Raw genomic sequence first — 21,879 nt, 5'->3', positions numbered from 1 at the left:
CTATACATGTTTCAATTTACACGCTGATCTTGTGTGGAGGACGTGTTGGAGCAGCGTTTCAATATTGCTTGAACCGTAAGCAAACATATATATATATATATATATATATATATATATATATATATATATATATATATATATATATATATATATATATATATACATACATATTGATGACATAAATAAGAATGTTCAGTCTTACTCACTCTTGTACCTAAAGTATTTTCGTTTTCCCAATATATCTTGTCAAACGCACTGAGATATCCAGACTCTGGCACTTAAAGAATATTGCTTTCATCATTTTCATGAACATTGAAATTCATTTTGATCGAAGACGTGTAATTAAGCCTTTGAACTAAAGTTGAGTTTGATACAGGGTTATTAGCATATAGATGAAAATTTGCTTGTCCACCGGCGACACTCTATCGCCTTGAGTGTAATAAGCTGTTGACCAGTGATTCTAGCATAAAAGTCTTTTCAAGATGAAGTATGTATATGGAGAAAATATTCTTCATTGCTGGATCCTATCTTCAGAGGAACTGTTTTCAAATTCTGAGAACTCGTAGAGGTATTCTACACTGGTTTATATTCATGAATTCTTTTCTCCGGAACACGATAACGGATTGGCAGTTCATTGTCTTTCTTTTTTCATATACAACCCTTTGTTCTATGGAAATGGTATGACTTAAAAAAGTTGCATACCCTACTGATCAGAGAATTCAAAACCTTTGCTGGCAGCTTTGCACAAACACTCAACTCTTATGTAAACGAAACAATAATCCTTCCTGTGCATTCCCATCTCATTATGTTCGGCACTTGATTCCTTGCAATAGTATTAGACCCTTGCCAACTAAACCACTTCATAACTAACCACCAATACCCAAGTAGAGATAAAAAGTTCACCTCTATATTCAACCTAGACACACATATCCCCATACCCCTTTCTGTGTTAGCCTGATGGGAAATGACCGGTGCAGACTCCGTTGCTCACCAACGTGAGACGAAGGGTAATTGAGTACATAGTATTCGAATAATTATTTCCCTATTAGGGGCGATCATAGCCTAGCGGTAGCGCTCCCGCCTGTTGCCCAGGGGTTCCGGGTTAGATCCTGTATGTTGGAGGCTTGTATGATGCATATATTTATATATCATTTTCATTTTTTGACTCATCCAATCATTTTAGAAAAGACAAGGACGGATAAAGAACAGATAGACATGACGAACATGATACATCACTCGGCAGCAGTACAGAATAGTGGTCTTTGAGTTATAGTCCAAAGCAGTAACAGGAAAAGTAAAAAATGAGAAAAGAAAAAATAAAAGAAAAATGGGTACTAGAGAATAAATTGACTGGAAGATTTTTTTTTCTTTTTTTTTTTTTTTTTTTTTTTTTACATTTTGGTCATTTCTTGTGGCGGGTAATACTGGGAGATCGGTCGTTCGTATACCATTGGCGACCCCTACACCAGCTATGGAGTCCATGATACGAACTTTGTTTCAGCACAACCATCCATCAGAGTCCATTCATCACACCCGCCTCTCAGCGCCAGCATCTCAGTCCATATTTCTCAAACACTGTCCATCCTACACACCAGGAGCTCAGCACCAGCACGAGGGTTCCTATCCTTAACAACTTCATCGTGTTTGGTTCCTTTCTTTTTCTCTTACTTTTTGCTCTAAGTACCTCCACTGGGATATCTTCAACACGGTTGAGCCTAGATATCAGACAGTTAAGCAATGTGTGCATAGTGACTCGCACAAGAGGACTAATACTATCACACTGCTTCCAGGAACATCTGCCATAATTTCACAGATAAAAGTTTTTGCCGGGGTTAGGTAAATATATACGCGAAGAACCTTTTTGAAATAGGCTGATATCTTTTTCTCTAACTTTATCAACTGTAATATAATCATACATTTAGAATCTTTAATAATTACTTAAGAACTGGAGTGCCCTTGTTGGAAGACGAAAATCTATGTGTTTTGTATTAACAAGTAATACCTGGAAATAGAGAGGTATGTGGTTAACTAACCAGGTACAGTATATACCAGGATGATGGCAAGCCACCGTACATACACCAGTGCTAGGTAGTGGTGGTGGTCGTGCTACGGTGCAGTTTTATGTGATGATATCATTTTTTTCAGACGTTGGTGACTAGCTTGCTATCACAGCAACTTATTCGTAGGTGGACCTCTAATCAGAGGGTTCGTAGTGATAGCCTCGACGCTACTTATCATTAAGATCAACATCTCCACTCACGACTCCGGTTCAAAAGTGTTGTCTGTACTTTTCCAACATCGACACACGCCTCGAAAACCTTCATTTTCCAAAATTTGATGTTTCCCAGTCACCGCACTTTTCCGTTGTTTCGGCAACTGTTCTAATTCTATAAATCTTATATCTTTCCTTGATGATCTAAACTTGTGCCATAACAATGTGGCATCCTCTCACCCGAAAGAGCGAAATCCTCTACTTCCAAGAGTTCAACGTTCACCGTAGTGAATGGCTGAATTCCTCCATACAGATGGTGTGCGGAATGATGCCCATAAGTTTTTCATTTTCAGTGATCTAAAGCAAATTATCTCCCGACCTACCCATATTCCTGACCGCAGTGACGACTCTCCTAACATTCTGGATCTATTTTTTACGTTTAATCCTTCCTGCTATACCCACACAATCTGTCCCCCAATAGGGTCTTCCGCTCACACTCTCATCAATTTGTCCATTCTAACAGTGTCTCCCCCTCCACCAGCTCCTTCTAAACGTAAATACTGGCACCTCAACAAAGTTGACCGACATGAGTTCCGAAGATTCTTTTCTGATTTACTTTGGATAAATCACTATCTCTTATACGGTAATGCTTCTGTTTCAGCTAAACGCATAGCATGTGTTATTTTTGCGAAGTGGAAGCATTTATCCCCTCTTCTATTCCATGGTTCAAACGTTCTGAGGCCATTCAGGGAAGGGATCAAGCACATCGGGCGTGTAAAAACTCTCCTACCTCCAACTCCCATTCAGCATCTATTACTACCCGTCATCATTGCCAGTACGTTATTCGTGGAGCAAAGCGTTCCTATATTCAAAGGCGATGCGATCACCTCTCATCGTCATCCACTAATAGGTCTCTCTAATCTCTAGCGATTGGTATCTCTAGCAACTTTCCGTCCTTACGGTACTATAGCTGTCTCTCTCGTAAACAAGGCAACTCTCTTTGGTTCCCAATTCTCCTCTAACTCTATCGTGGACGACTCTAACATCCCTCACCCCCTGATGCTCCTCTTATTATTCCTATACCCTTTCCCGTTATCTCTTTTCGAGCTGTCCGAAAAGCGGTTCTCTCTGTGCACAAGAAGGGTTATATGAGGTACTGATGTCATCAACCACTTTCTTATGAAAGGGTTTGCCTCTGAACTTCCTCCTGTGCTTCTTCGGCTGTTCCGATTCTGTCTAAAAACCAGGACTTTTCCTTCTTCTTGGAAGCATGCGTTGGTACAACCCATGCCTAAGACGGGTGACCGTTCTATCCACTCTATCCATTGACTCTCTTAGAGCCGCACCTGGATTATCGCTTGATTTTATAAAGCCCACTAGCCGAGTAACTCCAAGTGATTTGCAGCTTTAAGCCCTAGCTTCGTTGATTGGGTATCCAGTACGTCCCAAACAACAGCTGAGAGTCGGAAGTGATCCAGCTAGCTTACTGGTATAGTAGGATCACTACTAAAGGGCAATCCCAGGACTGTAGCGCAGCGGCAGTGTCCACCTACTGACTGCAGTCCTCTACTTCCTTCGGGCGGTAGTACTGTGCGACCTGAGTCGGAGCGTCCACCCTTGTCACGGGTTTTCGCTTCGTGGTACCCGTCACGCATAACCCATTCCTCAGATAATAGCGTGCCAGCCACTGCTGGTATGTCGGGTACCAACTCCAGCCACGTGGGAACGGACGACGACCGTTCACCCACTTGCCCACATTGTGGGAGGACCTTTGCCAGCTTTCGGGGCCGTAGGGTCCACGAGAGGTAGGCACATGCTAGCTCCTTCCATCAGGAGCTAGCGACCAGGCACGTCATATCGAAGGCTCGATGGTCCGACGAGGAGGTGGAGCTCCTCGCTAGGGCTGAGGCTGAGATGGCAGCTGGTCCCTCATTAGTTGCCGGACAGGGCTTGAACCAGCGTTTGCGGGAAATTGTTCCATCTAGGTCCGTTGACTCGATTAAAGGTCTCCGACGCAAGGCGTCATATAAGACCAGGGTTCAGGAACTGATCTTGAATCTCAATCCGGTACACGAGGACGACGAAGGTGAGGTGACGGATGGGGAGCCAACTATGAGGCGTGTCCCAGCCGCAAGGGTAAGCACACCGCGGGGCAACACATCGGAAGATGCCCCGCGGACAGGGATGTCCGTGGGAGCGGATTCCAGTGGTGAGACGTACATCCCTCCCACGGTTTTAACTGTCCCTGATGTCCCGCGGGTACCCCAACAACCCCAAACAATTGCTTCCTTTGTGGCGGAGACTGTCACATATCTTGACTCTTTAGGCCCTGGCCCCACAACAATATCGTGGGGTGAGGACATCCTAAATGAAGCCATCGACCATTTGCGTCGTGGTGACAGCCTTGCCGCTATCAGGGGAGCCGCAGAGCATGCCACTCATGTGGTAAACTCCTGCCGCTCACCCGATGACCGTCCAAATCGTGCAGGAGGAAATTCAAGACAGCGAGCGAACTCTGGCCGTGCACGCCAAGCGGAGGAGGTTCCTTTACGAGGAAATAAGCTTAGACGTGAACAATACCGGAGAGTACAGAGGCTCTATCATGATAATAGGTCTCTGGCCGCTGGACAGGTCTTGAAGGGTGACTGGGAGGTACCGCCAACTTCGGTTGGGCCGGATCGCCTTATTCCCTTTTGGGGGGCCCTCTTCTCCCGGCCGTCTGAGCCCGATACGCGTGCCATAACCGACTATGACCCAGAGAGTGGACAAGCAGAGGTTGTCACCGTAGGCGAGGTAGCACACCACCTCAAAGCCACCCGAACATCTGCCCCTGGACCTGACGGGATGTCGACCAGGTTACTGAAGTCCATCCCCCCAAGGATTCTCGCTAAGACATTCAACCTATGGATGGCTACGTCCACCCTACCAGAGCCACTTAAAGCAAACCGCACAGTGCTAATACCTAAAGTCCCCAATCCCACTGAACCAAAGGACTATAGACCGATCACCATCTCATGTGTCATAGTCCGACTGCTACATAAGATCCTTAGCAGCCGCATTACGCGCCTCATCAAGATCGATGACGCTCAAAAGGCATTCGTCCCTATAGACGGATGTCTTGAGAACCTCACGATCTTAGATGCGATCGCCGGTCGTGCGCGGGCACACGCCCACGGTGTGCACCTGGCATTCCTCGACATGGCAAAAGCATTCGATAGTGTTTATCACAACACTATCGAGCGGGCCATGTCGCGGAAAGGCATTCCCGCCGCTGTCAGGGCATATATTATGTCGTCGTACGACCGGGCCTTCACCCACATTGAAGGAAGCGACGATAATGCGGACAAGGTGAATATGACTCGTGGGGTCAAACAAGGTGATCCCTTATCGCCTATCCTTTTTAACCTTGTGATTGACGAGGGAATCACAAGAGTAAAAGAGACAGGCGTGGGAGTGAAATTGGGTGACCAACGGGTATCAGCACTTGCATTTGCTGATGATCTGGTTCTGGTAGCACAGACGCCCACTGGCCTCCAGAAGGCAATTGATGTTATGGCTGAGACCCTTGCGGGGGGTGGACTTCAAGTCAACCCGGGAAAGTGCCGTACCCTCAGCATGGAAGTCGACGGCAAACGCAAGACTTGGTATGTCAATCAACAGAGGACATTCCAAGTCTTGGGCAGCGCTGTCGGTTCCATGAATGCTGAGGACGAGTATAAGTACCTCGGCATCTTGGTCGGATCTAAGGGGCGGCGAAAGTCCTACGGCGCCCTGCTAGAAGAGGGGCTCCTAAACATCACCAGAGCCCCTCTAAAACCTCAGCAAAGAGTTGCGTTGCTTGTGGGACACTTGGTGCCCAAGCTCAATCATCGACTGGTGCTAGGTGAAGTTTATAAGACGCAGTTAGCACGTATGGACAGGCAGGTGCGGGTGGCAGTACGCCGCTGGCTCCGCCTAGCCCATGACGTGCCCTGCGCATACTTTCACTCGGCTACAGGAGATGGGGGCTTGGGTATACCGGACTTTGTCTCAACCGTCCGTCTGAATAAACAGGCGCGGTTCGAAAAGTTGCTCACCTCGACTGACCCGGTGATTCATGCGGCAGTTCGGGAGCCTGCAGTCATGAGCAAACTGCAGCGCTGGGCCGGACCCGCACGCATTGCTGGTCGGCAGGCGGGTAACAAGTTCGAACGCCTGAACGCATGGAGGTCCAACTTAGTCAATACTGTTGACGGAGCGGCTTTCGCTCCATCTGCTGCCGTGCCTCAGGTCAGTAGATGGGTCACCAGCGGGAACCGTTTCATGTCCGGTTCTGACTATGTGAAGGCCGTCCAAGTCAGGATAGGCGCGCTGCCGACCCCAGCCAGGGCGTCCAGAGGCCGGCCCGAGATCAACGGCCTCTGTGACACCTGTCACAAACCTGGGACACTGGGGCACATCGCTCAGATGTGCCCTCGTACCCATGGGGGTCGTGTCAGACGGCATGATAACATCTGTGCCTATTTGGCCGGACGTTTGAGACAGAGGGGGTACCAAGTGGTCTGTGAGCCTCGCATCCCTATTGCGGGGTCCTTTAGGAAGCCGGACATCGTGGCTTCCAAAGGTACAGAGGCCTGGATAATAGATGCCCAGGTCTCTGGTGTCCACCTCGCACTCTCAACTGCACACAGGCACAAGTGCAGTTATTACGGCACCCCGGAAGTCCTACAGGGCGTACGGGATCTAACCGGCAAAGACGCCGTGCACCTAACATCAGCCACTGTCAACTGGCGAGGTGCATGGTGTCAAGAGAGTGCGAGTGCTCTCATTGGGCTAGGGCTGACACACCGGGACCTAGAGGTGTGCAGTGTCAAAGCCCTAACCTGGACGCATTCCCTCTACCGAATGTGGTCCAAGAGCACAGGGTAACATAGTCGGGCCTGCCTCGAACATCTGGTGTCGGCCGTCGGGCAGGTCGAAGGTCATCTCCCCTTTGTTGGCATAGGGTGTGCGGGATTAGCCTGTTCTCCCGTGGCTCCCGGGCAGGTACCAGTTCCTGAGGGCGGGTTGTCGGGCGGGCGGTGGACGCCTTGGCAGGGTTGCCCATTGCTCCCGACCGACAGGCCGTTCTGGAAGGTTGAGCGGTGCTGGGAGGTTTCTGTGCTTCAGGTTCGGTAAGGCTATATCGAACCATCGTCTTTCTGCCACCTCTTAACTTACTTCCGCCTGTGCTATCAGCAGTCTGTCTGATCTTAATCTTCCTCTTCTTCTGTCCATACGATCTTACTTCAATTAAACACTTCCTTCACTATCTACATGTAGTTTTGGTCGCTTACCGACATCCACCCCTTTTGTGTAGTTTAATTAACTCTCAAAAGAGAAGCACAGTTTATTAGAAATGTAGTTAGACCTTCCTGCACGTCCCAATCAACTAATTGGGAATCTATGAAGATTACCGTCCCGTTGCTTTAACTTTTATCATTTCCAAAGTCTTTGCATCCCTCCTCACTCCCACATCATCAGACACCCTGATTCTCTGTCTCCACTCTGACCACCATTATGGCTTCATAAAGAAAGATCCAATAACGGTATTCTTTCCTGTCTTACTAATAATGTCAGGTCATCATCCTTGAAAGATTTTAGGGAATCCTATGTAGTTATCCTTGATGACAGTGAGGCATCAAGGTCTCAACTCTAAGCTCCTCTCTTTTGGCTTACCTACCTCACTTTGCTCCTTCATACCTAGCTACCTCTCTGGTGACTTTGTCTCCGTGATAGTTTATGGATCATCCTCTCCACTTTCTCCATCAACAGCGGTGTCCCTCAAGGTTCTATTCTGTCTTCTACACTTTGTCTTCTTTTTATCAACGATTTCCTTTCTTCAATAGATAACCAAATGCTCCTTCTTCTCTCATCCCATCTTTATCGTGTTTCAAAGTAACTTCCTCAAAAACTCAGACTTGCTCAGGATATCTTAGTGAGGCAGACGAAATTTAGTCAAGTCTAATGCCTCTACGTCCCAGTATCTGACCATCTCTTTATCAAATTCCTCTCTCTTTTGATGGTTCTGTAATTCCACCCTTTTTCTCAATGAACATAGTATCATTGTAACATCCACTCTAGCCTGGAAACCCCACATTACGGAAATAGCTATGCCTACCTCTAAGAAACTGGAAATCCTGTTTATTTGTTGATTTTTATACCGAATAGTTGCTCCGTCTATATAAAGGATTGATCCGTCCTTGTATGGGTATGGAGTACTGTTCTCACATCTGGGGTGGTTCCAGCTCTGCATCCTTATTTGACAGAGTTGAGTCAAAATCAGTCCGACCAAAACTCTTCCAGGCTAACTTCCCGTTTGTCCTACGCTGCAATGCCAGTTCACTACCCCCTGTTCTATAGGCATCACTTTGGTTTTTGCTTCCTATAGCTACCAATGTGCCCCCATCACTAACTAGACCACGCAATACTCAGCAAACTGATGCATCACCTGATTACTGTGTGGCCAATGGCAATTCAAGGGTGGGCCGTTTCTTTCCCTACACCTCGAAGCTTTGGGACTAGTTCTCTATCTCCTCACGTCTTTCTCAATAAGTATGATCTGACACATTTTAAAAGACAGGATTTTCACTTCCGAAATTCGTAAACACTTTCCCTTATCTCATGATTCTACCATTCATTAACCTCTTTATACTTCAGTAAAGGCCCGGCAATAGTTTGGAACCTCCAAAGTAATGAAATATAGAAAATAATCAAACAGACATCTCAACCATACAAGTTTAATCCGGAGCAAGAATCAACCTATCATTATTCTTTTTCTTTGCAAATTTACATTATTCTAGACAGCATTTCAATGCAGATCTCTGGAAAGATACAACGCCAAAATATTTTTGGGTGAAAAGAAATTGGTCTCAAGAACCCTACATCTACCATCACAAATTTCTTCCAGAATCTGAGTCAGTTATGGTCTCCAGTGGTCGCTCTACTCGTAAGACGGCGACTGTAAGCAAAAGCAATAGCTGCGCCCCACAAACAGAGTAAGACGATGGACATTCGTCGTACCAATAACATATTTTGAACAGTCATAAACACATAAAGATGAGGCGTCACCCAATATACTTGTATCATAGTGGCAGAACAACGGTATCAGAATTAGGAAACGTCCTTGTATTATCTGCCTCGAAAACACATATTCCCTTGTATGTTAAAGGATGGTACACGAGAACATTTTATTTGTAATGTTCAGTGATCACACAGTCTGTAACTTTTATCGACTGAAATTTCCCACGCCGACTGAGAGGCGGCCAAATTCTGTTTGTTAAGGCCAGCAAACGATACAGCGAGACTAAACATGTCGCTTATATGTCTGTGTGGTCGTGAAACTTGCTTGTGTGTAGCCTGGCCCTTCCCCAAGGTCTTTCCTATCCACGTAAGAAACAATCATCATAGCGAGTTTAATCATCATAGTGAGAGTAATCGAGAACTATGCGTAATTTCATCAAGATTTTTCGTCCTACTTATTTCCATTTCACATACATAGTCAAGGTTATTGTCGCTAGCAAGGCTGCACACTATTGCTTGAGAGTACAAGTGTCTTAATACTGACCGGTAAATCTCACTCACTCTTGCCAGCTGTACGCGTTACACGTCGCTGGAGCAGCTACTGTGTTCTGGTGACAACATACCCATGAACTAAGGCGCTTTATTAGTGTTATTGCTGGTACCCAGTTATCGAGAGACCAGACCACTGAAGCGTTGTTGAGTCATTACCATATATAGAATGTTATAAAGACCAGTTTCATTCCCGAGTATAAAATTTTGAACCATTTTGATCAGAGGTAAGATTGATAGATGGTAATTTATACACGATCTGTTCTAGCCGGTATTACAAAATGTTCGACCCATGTAATTCAAGCACCTTATGATTTAAATATCACTATTCATATAATCAAATATTCCAAAAATCACTTTCAAATGCTGCTCGGTCTCACAACAGACTTATCAAATTTACATTTACAGAGACTGTGTTGACAGGTGATGCTCTTAATATAGTGCATTTTTTGGCTTTGCTTTCATTATGCATTATTGAAATTTTCTTTTTCTTTCAAACTATTCGCCATTTCCCGCATTAGCGAGGTAGCGTTAAGAACAGAGGAGTGGGCCTTTGAGGGAATACCCTCACCTGGCCCAATTCTCTGTTCCTTCTTTTGGAAAATTAAAAAAAAACGAGAGGGGAGGATTTCCAGCCCCCCGCTCCCATATATTCCCATATATTTTTGAAAATATTATTGAAATAATAAAGTATTATACTTTAGTCGACTGAGAACTTCAGTTTCATCCATCAGCATAGCCCCTTGCAAGGCACAGCAAAAATGACATGAGAAACAGTATATCCTACACTCCGATGAGTGGTGCTGTGCATGTGATGGGTACGGGTCAATTGCAAAATTTTAAAACCAGTATTGCAGCATTTATACGCTGCGTGATAACTTAATAGCTACACCAACAGCTAATTTCCTCACTAGCCGACCTGGATATCTCCTTTAACGAGATGCATTTATTCGAGGGTTGGTGAGCGAGCTATCGAACTCCTCGAGATTCACCCTCTGGCCGGGTGTGCATCACACCTGCCTCCGTGAAGATGGAAGGGAACACTTGTGCCAGCAGAAGATCAACTGAAAGCAAGTTCAGGTCAAACACAGCTCACTTTTGATCAGCCGCGTTCATGACAAGAAAACCATAATAAAACAGACTAAATTAGGATAATCGCTTTAACGACTCACGATAGTAAGAGATCATAGCAACACCGACATCAAAGAGGAAGAAGTTTTCACTCTATAAGTTACACGACTGTGTCGTTAAAGCCAGACTAATAACGTTTTACCACGTAATAACACGCACGGCGAGTCCATTTTCTCTTGTTTTTCAAAATACTCAGGTCCCTTGTGCGTTTGATAACCTAACGCATTATGAACAAAGACAATTCTATTTTCTGAAAGATTAGTTTGCTATTACTCTACATGATGTCTCTAGTGCTAGGATAAGGCCCACTGATTCTCCATACTATATTGGTTGTACGTCGGAGGACATGGCAAAGCCAGGTACCAGAAGACCTGGTAGTCTGTGACGAGATTATCTCCTGGGGGACAGTAATAGTATCCTATGATCTTCCTCTACGTAAGGGACAAGATAGTAAAGCAGTGAAAACACACATATGCTCCAAAAGCTGTTCATAAACTCATCCAAGAAACAGGTAAATTCTAAATCTCAGGGCGATCGGCCACGGCGTTCAAAAGACACCTCGAAACACTGGAGTGTGACCTAGCTTTACCCGTATGACTGGAACGGAGAGGCCACAGATTGCTACTGAAATTTCAGCAAAGTTCTTACACTAAACATTCTATATATTGTAACAGAGTTTAACCAAGCCAAATCAGTTGTAAGTAAAGAAAATCATAAGTCCCATAAATCTTAAATTCAAGGCTTATGTACCTTGCATAGATGCTTCTTCCATGTGAAGTGCATGTTGGTGATTGCACATCGCAGTTCAAACTGTAGAAAACAAAACTCTCAAGCAGTTATAAGAGTTACCCATTATTGCTATCATTTCCACAATGTATGTTTCGAAATTATATAGCTTCTGAAAACTTCCTCGTCCAGTATTGTCTTGAACAGTGGTTGTCCACTGCAGTGGTAAAAAGACTGTGTAAAGACTGTATGTATGATAGATTTATTTAGTAATATCCCCACATAATTCTGTGGCCAAGAGGACGTTAAGAGGAAGGTGCAGGAGTTAAAAAGAGGGCAAATGAGAGTTGGGGGTGAGAGTGTATTAGTAAATTTCAGGGAGAATAAGATAATGTCTTGGAAGGAGGCCAATGGTGTTCGTCAAACAAAATATCAAATAGGAACCTCGGTGAAGAGAGCAAATGGGGAAGTGGTAACAGGCAGTGATGAAAAGAAGAGGAGATACAGTGAATATGTTTGATGATTAGGTCGCAGATGTGAATGCAAAGTAAGAGTCATGGAGAGGGGTTTGGTGAAGAGAGAAGAGTTGGTGAAAGCCTTCTGCAAGATTAAAAGGGGTGACTGTGTTGTTGATTGGTTAGGATTTTCATTGGATGTATGGATCATGGCAAGGGGTCTGAGGATAGGCGGAATGCACGTATAGAACCATTGTACAAAGGAAATGGGTACAAAGGTGTGTTTTCAAACTATAGAGGTCTGAGTTTGTAGAGTGTACTTAGAAAGTGAAACTGGAGAGTGATGACTGAGATGGTGAAGGCATGCGTGGAGCATCAGACTGGGGAGGAAAAAGTTAGTTTCAGAGGTGGTTCTAGATATGTGGACTAGGTGTTTGCTTTAGAAATGTGTGTGAGAAATACTTAAGAAACAGATGGATTTTCTGTGTCTTTATGGATCTGGAGAAAGCATGTGATAGGAATGATAAAGAACCTTGTGGTAGGACTTAAGAATATATTTTGTGGAAGGAAAGGTGCTAGAATAGTCATAAGTTTGTGTCAAGGGTGTACGACATGTTTACGAATAGGGAGAGAGGAGAGTAAATGGTTCAGAGTGAACGTTGGTCCGCGGTAGGGGTGTGTAATATCACAATAACTGTTTAGCAGTTTTATGGATGGGATGGTGAGGGAGGTATATGCAAGAGTCATAGAAAGAGGGGCGAGTAATGCGGTCTGTGGGGGATGAGAGTGCTTGGGAAGTGGGTCAGTCGCTTGCAGATGAAACGGCACTGGCGACAGATTCGAGTGAGAAAAATGAATAAAAGTAAGATTATTAGGTTCCGCAAGGTAGAGGGGCAGGATACGTAGGTTGTGAGATTGAATGGAGAAAATTTTGAGGAAGTGAAGTGTTTTAGATATCTGGGAAAGGACATGTCAGCGAATGGAACCATGGAAGAGAAAGTGAGTTATAGGATGAGTGAGGGGCCGAATGTTGCGGGAGCATTGTAGAATGTGTGGAAAGAAAGGTCACAATCTGAGAAGGCGAAAATGGGTATATTTGAAGGTATTGTAGTCCTAGCAGCGTTGTATGGTTACGAGGTATGAAAGTGTTAGGATTACTACACTTTCAAGGATACCCACTTTCTTCCCAGAAAACGATCTCTCTTTCTACACACCCCTCAGTGCTCTGAAAACCCTTTTTTATCCTCACCCACTTACTTTTGATTCCACTGTCAGGTATCTACAATTCTCCACTTCCTTCAAATTTTCTCCATTCAAACTCTTACCTCAGCTAAGCTGTCTCCCTGCACTCCTAAACTTCATATTCTTGCTTTTTCTACAGATACTCTCAATTTCCTCCTAACAAACACTCTTCCAAACTCAGACACCAGCTTTTGCAGTTTCTCACTCGAATCGGCCACAAGCGCTCTGTTTTCAGCAACCACAACCTGACACTTCCCAGACCCCTTCTTCCCTTATTAACAGCATTCCCATATTGACTCACCCCTCTCTCCAACATCCTTGCATTTACCTACTTCACCACCCCATTCGTAAACACATCCAATGTTCAGAGTGACAGCAAACATCTCTGCCTCACCGGCCTTTTCCTGGAACAATTCACCCTCCTCTCGACCTACACTCTCGATAAAAACTTCTCACTACTTATGATAACTTTCTCCTTACACCATATATTCGTAAGACTCTCACAAGGTATTTCTACTCCATAAATGGTGAAGGCATGCGTGGAGCATCTAAATATTCTAACACATTTTCTAAAGCAAACACTTGATCCTGAAACCACCTTATTCTTGGCCATTATGATGTTCTATAAATGCATTTATCCTCTCCGTCATCAGTTTCCCATACAACTTACCAGCTACACTTAACAAAATTATAACTCTGTAGGTGAGCGCTCACCATTGCCACTCTTTCCAGTTATATAGTAGCTCTATATAAACTTTTAGAGTGGCACCATGAGCCATACATAAATCTAGCCGCAGTACGATCTATTCCAGCCGCCTTTCCACATTTCATCTCACGCAAGGTTTTATCCACCTCCTTTTTCTTCACCGAACCATTTGTCATGTCTCTAACTTCCCATAACTCCCCGACCCAAACATCCTACATCAGCCACCCTCTCATCAAATGCTTTTAACAGTCCTTGAAAATACTCACTCCGTAAAAAGAAATTTATTTTTTTTTATTATACTTTGTCGCTGTCTCCCGCGTTTGCGAGGTAGCGCAAGGAAACAGACGAAAGAAATGCCCACCCCCCCCCCCCCATACACATGTATATACATACGTCCACACACGCAAATATACATACCTACACAGCTTTCCATGGTTTACCCCAGACGCTTCACATGCCTTGATTCAATCCACTGACAGCACGTCAACCCCGGTATACCACATCGCTCCAATTCACTCTATTCCTTGCCCTCCTTTCACCCTCCTGCATGTTCAGGCCCCGATCACACAAAATCTTTTTCACTCCATCTTTCCACCTCCAATTTGGTCTCCCTCTTCTCCTCGTTCCCTCCACCTCCGACACATATATCCTCTTGGTCAATCTTTCCTCACTCATTCTCTCCATGTGCCCAAACCACTTCAAAACACCCTCTTCTGCTCTCTCAACCAAGCTCTTTTTATTTCCACACATCTCTCTTACCCTTACGTTACTCACTCGATCAAACCACCTCACACCACACATTGTCCTCAAACATCTCATTTCCAGCACATCCATCCTCCTGCTCACAACTCTATCCATAGCCCACGCCTCGCAACCATACAACATTGTTGGAACCACTATTCCTTCAAACATACCCATTTTTGCTTTCCGAGATAATGTTCTCGACTTCCACACATTCTTCAAGGCCCCCAGAATTTTCGCCCCCTCCCCCACCCTATGATCCACTTCCGCTTCCATGGTTCCATCCGCTGCCAGATCCACTCCCAGATATCTAAAACACTTCACTTCCTCCAGTTTTTCTACATTCAAACTCACCTCCCAATTGACTTGACCCTCAACCCTACTGTACCTAATAACCTTGCTCTTATTCACATTTACTCTTAAATTTCTTCTTCCACACACTTTACCAAACTCAGTCACCAGCTTCTGCAGTTTCTCACATGAATCAGCCACCAGCGCTGTATCATCAGCGAACAGCAACTGACTCACTTCCCAAGCTCTCTCATCCCAAACAGACTTCATACTTGCCCCTCTTTCCAAAACTCTTGCATTCACCTCCCTAACAACCCCATCCATAAACAAATTAAACAACCATGGAGACATCACACACCCCTGCCGCAAACCTACATTCACTGAGAACCAATCACTTTCCTCTCTTCCTACACGTACACATGCCTTACATCCTCGATAAAAACTTTTCACTGCTTCTAACAACTTGCCTCCCACACCATATATTCTTAATACCTTCCACAGAGCATCTCTATCAACTCTATCATATGCCTTCTCCAGATCCATAAATGCTACATACAAATCCATTTGCTTTTCTAAGTATTTCTCACATACATTCTTCAAAGCAAACACCTGATCCACACATCCTCTACCACTTCTGAAACCACACTGCTCTTCCCCAATCTGATGCTCTGTACATGCCTTCACCCTCTCAATCAATACCCTCCCATATAATTTACCAGGAATACTCAACAAACTTATACCTCTGTAATTTGAGCACTCACTCTTATCCCCTTTGCCTTTGTACAATGGCACTATGCACGCATTCCGCCAATCCTCAGGCACCTCACCATGAGTCATACATACATTAAATAACCTTACCAACCAGTCAACAATACAGTCACCCCCTTTTTTAATAAATTCCACTGCAATACCATCCAAACCTGCTGCCTTGCCGGCTTTCATCTTCCGCAAAGCTTTCACTACCTCTTCTCTGTTTACCAAATCATTTTCCCTAACCCTATCACTTTGCACACCACCTCGACCAAAACACCCTATATCTGCCACTCTATCATCAAACACATTCAACAAACCTTCAAAATACTCACTCCATCTCCCTCCCACACCACCACCACCTGCCACCACCCCCCAACCCGCGCCCCCCACTGAAGTTCCCATTTGCTCCCCCGTCCCACGCACCCCACCTACCTCCCTCCAGAACATCTCCTCATTCTCCCCCCCAAAAAATATGCATGTATATTTCAGTTCATAATTAATTGATTATATTATGTGCCAAGATTTTCCACAAAGACCTTCTAGTAAAAATTATTTATGTATACCATGCGATTTTCCAATATTCATTCACTTAACATATTCCATTTTTCTCTTATATGTCCCTTGTATTATGAAATCTACATATAGATAAATAAACATATATATATATATATATATATATATATATATATATATATATATATATATATATATATATATATATATATATATATATATACACACGCAAATATACATACCTATACATCTCAACGTTTACATATATAATATATATATATATACACACACAGACATATACATATATATACATGTACATAATTCATACTGTCTGCCTTTATTCATTCCCCTCGCCACCCCACCACACATGAAATAACGATCCCCTCCCCCCCCATGTGCGCGAGGTAGCGCTAGTAAAAGACAACAAAGGCCACATTCGTTCACACTCAATCTCTAGTTGTCATGTAATAATGCACTGAAACTACAGCTCCCTTTCCACATCCAGGCTCCACAGATCTTTCCATGGTTTACTCCAGACGCTTCACACGCCCTGGTTCAATTCATTGACAGCACGTCAACCACGGTATACCACATCGTTCCAATTCACTCTATTCCTTGCACGCCTTTCACCCTCCTGCATGTTCAGGCCCCGATCACTAAAAATCTATTTCACTCCATCTTTCCACTTCCAATTTGGTTTCCCACTTCTCCTCGTTCCCTCCACCTCTGACACATATATCCTTTTAGTCAATCTTTCCTCACTCATTCTCTCCATGTGACCAAACCATTTCAAAACACCCTCTTCTGCTCTCTCAACCACACTCTTTTTATTACCACACATCTCTCTTACCCTTACATTACTTACTCGATCAAACCACCTCACACCACATATTGTCCTCAAACATCTCATTTCCAGCACATCCACCCTTCTCCACACAACTCTATCTATAGCCAACGCCTCGCAACCATACAACATTGTTGGAACCACTATTCCTTCAAACATACCCATTTTTGCTTTCCGTGATAATGTTCTCGGCTTCCACTCATTCTTCAACGCTCCCATAACTTTCGCCCCCTCCCCCACCCTATGATTCACTTCCGCTTCCATGGTTGCATCCGCTGCCAAATCCACTTCCAGATATTTAAAACACTTCACTTCCTCTAGTTTCTCTCAATTCAAGCTTACCTCCCAATAGACTTGTCCCTCAACCCTACTGCACCCAATAACCTTGCTCTTATATACATTTACTCTCTGCTTTCTCTCCTTGCACAAATTTTACCAAACTCAGTCACCAGCTTCTGCAGCTTCTCACACGAATCAGCCACCAGCGCTGTATCATCAGCGAACAACAACTGACTCACTTTCCAAGCTTTCTCATCCACAACAGACTGCATACTTGCCGGAGTTCATCTTCCCCAAACCTTTCACTACCTCTTCTCACTTTACCAAATCATTCTCCCTGACCCTTTCACTTTGCACATCACCCCGACCAAAACACCCTATATCTGAGACTCTACCATCAAACACATTAAACATACCTTTAGAATATTCAGTTCCTCTCCTCACTTCATCACTACCTGTTGTTACCTCCCCACGTGCCCCTTCACTGATGTTCCCATTTGTTCTCTTGCCTTACGCACGTTATTTACCTTCTTCCAAAACATATTTCTATTCTCCCTAAAATTTAATGGTACTCTCTCACCGCAACTCTCATTTGCCCTCTTTTTCAACCTTAGCACCGTTCTCTTGACCTCCTACCGCTTTATTCTATATGTCTCCTATTAATTTGCACTACGTCCCTGCAAGTATCGTCCAAACGCCTCTCTCTTTTCTTTCAGTAACAATCTTACTTCATCCCACCACTCATTACCTTTTCTAATCTGCCCACCTCCCACCTTTCTCATACCACATGCATCTTTTGCGCAAGCAATTACTGCTTCCCTAAATACATCTCATTCCTTCTCCACTCCCCTCACGTCATTTGCTTTCACGTTTTTTGCCATTCTACTCTCAATCTCTCCTGGTACTTTCTAAAACAAGTCTTCTCTCGAAGCACACTTTTTCTCATCACTCTCTTCTCCCCAATATTCTCTCTTCTTTTCTGAAAACCTTTAGAAATCTTCAACTTTGCCTCCACAAGATTGTGATCAGACATCCCTTCAGCTGCCCGTCTCATCACATTAACACCCAACAGTCTCTCTTTAATACGCCTGTCAACTACACGTAATCGAATAACACCCATTTGACCATCTCTTTTATTCACATACGTATACTTATGTATATCTCTATTTTTGAACCAGGTAATCCCAATCATCAGTCTCTTTTCAGCAGAATATATGGTGCATCAAAGCTGCTGACACACTCACTCGGATGCTCCCAAAACTCTTGTCTCTCATGATCTTTCTTCTCATGACCAGGTGTATAAGCATCAATAATCGCCCATCTCTCTTTCTCTCTATCCACTTTCAGTTTTACCCACATCAATCTTGAATTTACTTTCTTACACTCTATCACATACTCCCACAACTCCTGCTTCAGGAGTAGTGCTACTCCTTCCTTAGCTCTTCTCCTCTCACCAACCCCTGACTTTATTCCCAAGACATTCCGAAACCACTCTTCCCCTTTACCCTTGAGCTTCGTTTAACTCAGCGCCAAACATCCAGGTTCCTTACCTCAAACATACTTTTTTCTCATCTTCGTTACATTCTCACACAGATTCAGACACCCCCAATCTGAGCCTTCGAGGAGGATGAGCACTCCCCGCTTGACTCCGTCTGCTTCCCTTTTTAAAACTTTAAATAAAACGAGGAGACGGTTTCCAGACCCTGCTTCCTCCCACCTTTAGTTGCCTACCACGACACGCAGGGAATACGTGGGAAGTATTCTTGCTCCCCTATCCCTAGGGACAATCACATGTTTACCAAATGACGTCCTAGCTACGTCTCTTCGTTGCACATCATCTGACTGTTATATTTCTCTCTTGTGTCTCCCCTGATGTGATTATTACACGGAAGTGTACATGGAAACTTATCGTTAGGGAGAATGATTTGGTAAACAGAGAAGAGGTAGTAAAAGCTTTGCGGAAGATGAAAGCCGGCAAGGCAGTGGGTTTGGATGGTATTACAGTGGAATTTGTTAAAAAAAGGGGGTGACTGTATTGGTGACTGGTTGGTAAGGTTATTTAATATATGTATGACCCATGGAGAGGTGCCTGAGGATTGGAGGAATGCTTGATAGTGCCATTGAACAAAGGCAAAGGGGATAAAAGTGAGAGCTCAAATTTCAGAAGTATAAGTTTGTTGAGTATTCCTGGGAAATTATATTGGAGGGTAATTGATTGAGCGGGTGAAGGCATGTACAGAGCATCAGATTGGGGAAGAGCAGTGTGCTTTCAGAAGTGGTAGAGGATGTATGGATCAGGTGTTTGCTTTGAAGAATGTATGTGAGAAATACTTAGAAAAGCAATTGGACTTGTATGTAGCATTTATGGATCTGAAGAAGGCATATGATAGAGTTGATAGAGATGCTCTGTGGAAGGTATCAAGAATATATGGTGTGGGGGGCCAGTTGTTAGAAGCAGTGAAAAGTTTTTATTGAGGATGTAAGGCATGTGTACGTGTAGGAAGAGAGGAAAGTGACTGGTTCTCAGTGAATGTTGGTTTGCGGCAGGGGTGTGTGACATCTCCATGGTTGTTTAATTTGTTTGTGGATGGGGTTGTTAGGAAGGTGAATGCAAGAGTTTTGGAGAGAGGGGCAAGTATGCAGTATGTTGTGGATGAGAGGGCTTGGGATATGAGTCAGTTCTGTTCGCTGATGATACAGCGCTGGTGGCTGATTCGGGTGAGAAATTGCAGAAGCTGGTGACTGAGTTTGGTAAAGTGTATGAGAGAAGAAAGCTAAGGGTAAATGTGAATAAGAGATAAGTTGTTCGGTTCAGTAGGGTTGAGGGACAAGTCAATTGGGAGGTAAGTTTGAATGGAGAAAAACTGGAGGAAGTGAAGTGTTTTAGATATCTGGGAGTGGATTTAGCAGCGGATGGAACCATGGAAATGGACGTGAGTCACAGGGTGGGGGAGGGTGCGAAGGTTCTGAGGGCGTTGAAGAATGTGTGGAAGGCGAAAACGTTATCTCGGAGAGCAAAAATGGGTATGTTTGAAGGAGTATTGGTTCCAACAATGTTATATGGTTGCGAGGCGTGGGCTATAGATAGATTTGTGTGGAGGAGGATAAATGTGTTGGAAGTGAGATGTTTGAGGACAAAATGTGGTGTGAGGTGGTTTGATCGAGTAAGTAATAAATGGGTAAGAGAGATGTGTGCTAATAAAAAGAGTGTGGTTGGGAGAGCAGAAGACGGTGTATTGAAATGGTTTGGTCACATGGAGAGAATGAGTGAGGAAAGATTGACAAAGAGGATATATGTGTCAGAGGTGGAGGAAGCGAGGAAAAGTGGGAGACCAAATTGGAGGTGGAAAGATGGAATGAAAAAGATTTTGAGCGATCGGAACTTAAACATACAGGAGGGTGAGATGCGTGCAAGTAAAAGAGTGAAGTGGAACGATGTGGTATACCGGGGTCGACGTGCTGTTAATGGATTGAACCAGGGAATGTAAAGCATCTGGGTTAAACCATGGAAAGTTTTGTGGGGCCTGCATGTGGAAAGGGAGCTGTGGTTTCGGTGCATTACACATGACAGATAGAGAGTGAGTGTGAGCGAATGTGGCCTCTGTTCTCCTTTCCTTACCTCGCACGCGCGCGGGGGAGGGTGATGTAATCTCATGTGTGGCGGGGTGGCGACGAGAAGGAATAAAGACAGCAAGTAAGAATATGTGCATGTGTATATATGTATATCTCTGTGTATGTAAATGTGTACATACGTTGAACTGTATAGGTATAATATATCCGTGTGTGGGCGGGTATGTATATGCAGGCGTATGCAAGTGGGTGGGGCCATTCTTTCATCTGTTTCCTTATGCTATCCCGCTGACGCGGGAGACAACGACAAAGTACAATAAATATAAATGTATATATATATATATATATATATATATATATATATATATATATATATATATATATATATATATATAGGTGAAAAAAAAGGGCAAATGAGAGTTGGGGTGAGAGAGTATCATTAAATTTTAGGGAGAATAAAAAGATGTTCTGGAAGGAGGTAAATAAAGTGCGTAAGACAAGGGAGCAAATGGGAACTTCAGTGAAGGGCGCAAATGGGGAGGTGATAACAAGTAGTGGTGATGTGAGAAGGAGATGGAGTGAGTATTTTGAAGGTTTGTTGAATGTGTGTGATGATAGAGTGGCAGATATAGGGTGTTTTGGTCGAGGTGGTGTGCAAAGTGAGAGGGTTAGGGAAAATGGGTTGGTAAACAGAGAAGAGGTAGTAAAAGCTTTGCGGAAGATGAAAGCCGGCAAGGCAGCAGGTTTGGATGGTATTGCAGTGGAATTTATTAAAAAAGGGGGTGACTGTATTGTTGACTGGTTGGTAAGGTTATTTAATGTATGT

This window comes from Panulirus ornatus, chromosome 20 (genome assembly GCF_036320965.1).
Source record: "Panulirus ornatus isolate Po-2019 chromosome 20, ASM3632096v1, whole genome shotgun sequence".
NCBI classification, from domain to species: Eukaryota; Metazoa; Arthropoda; class Malacostraca; order Decapoda; family Palinuridae; genus Panulirus; species Panulirus ornatus.
The sequence above is the reverse complement of the archived record's forward strand: the minus strand, read 5'-3'. Positions refer to the sequence as shown.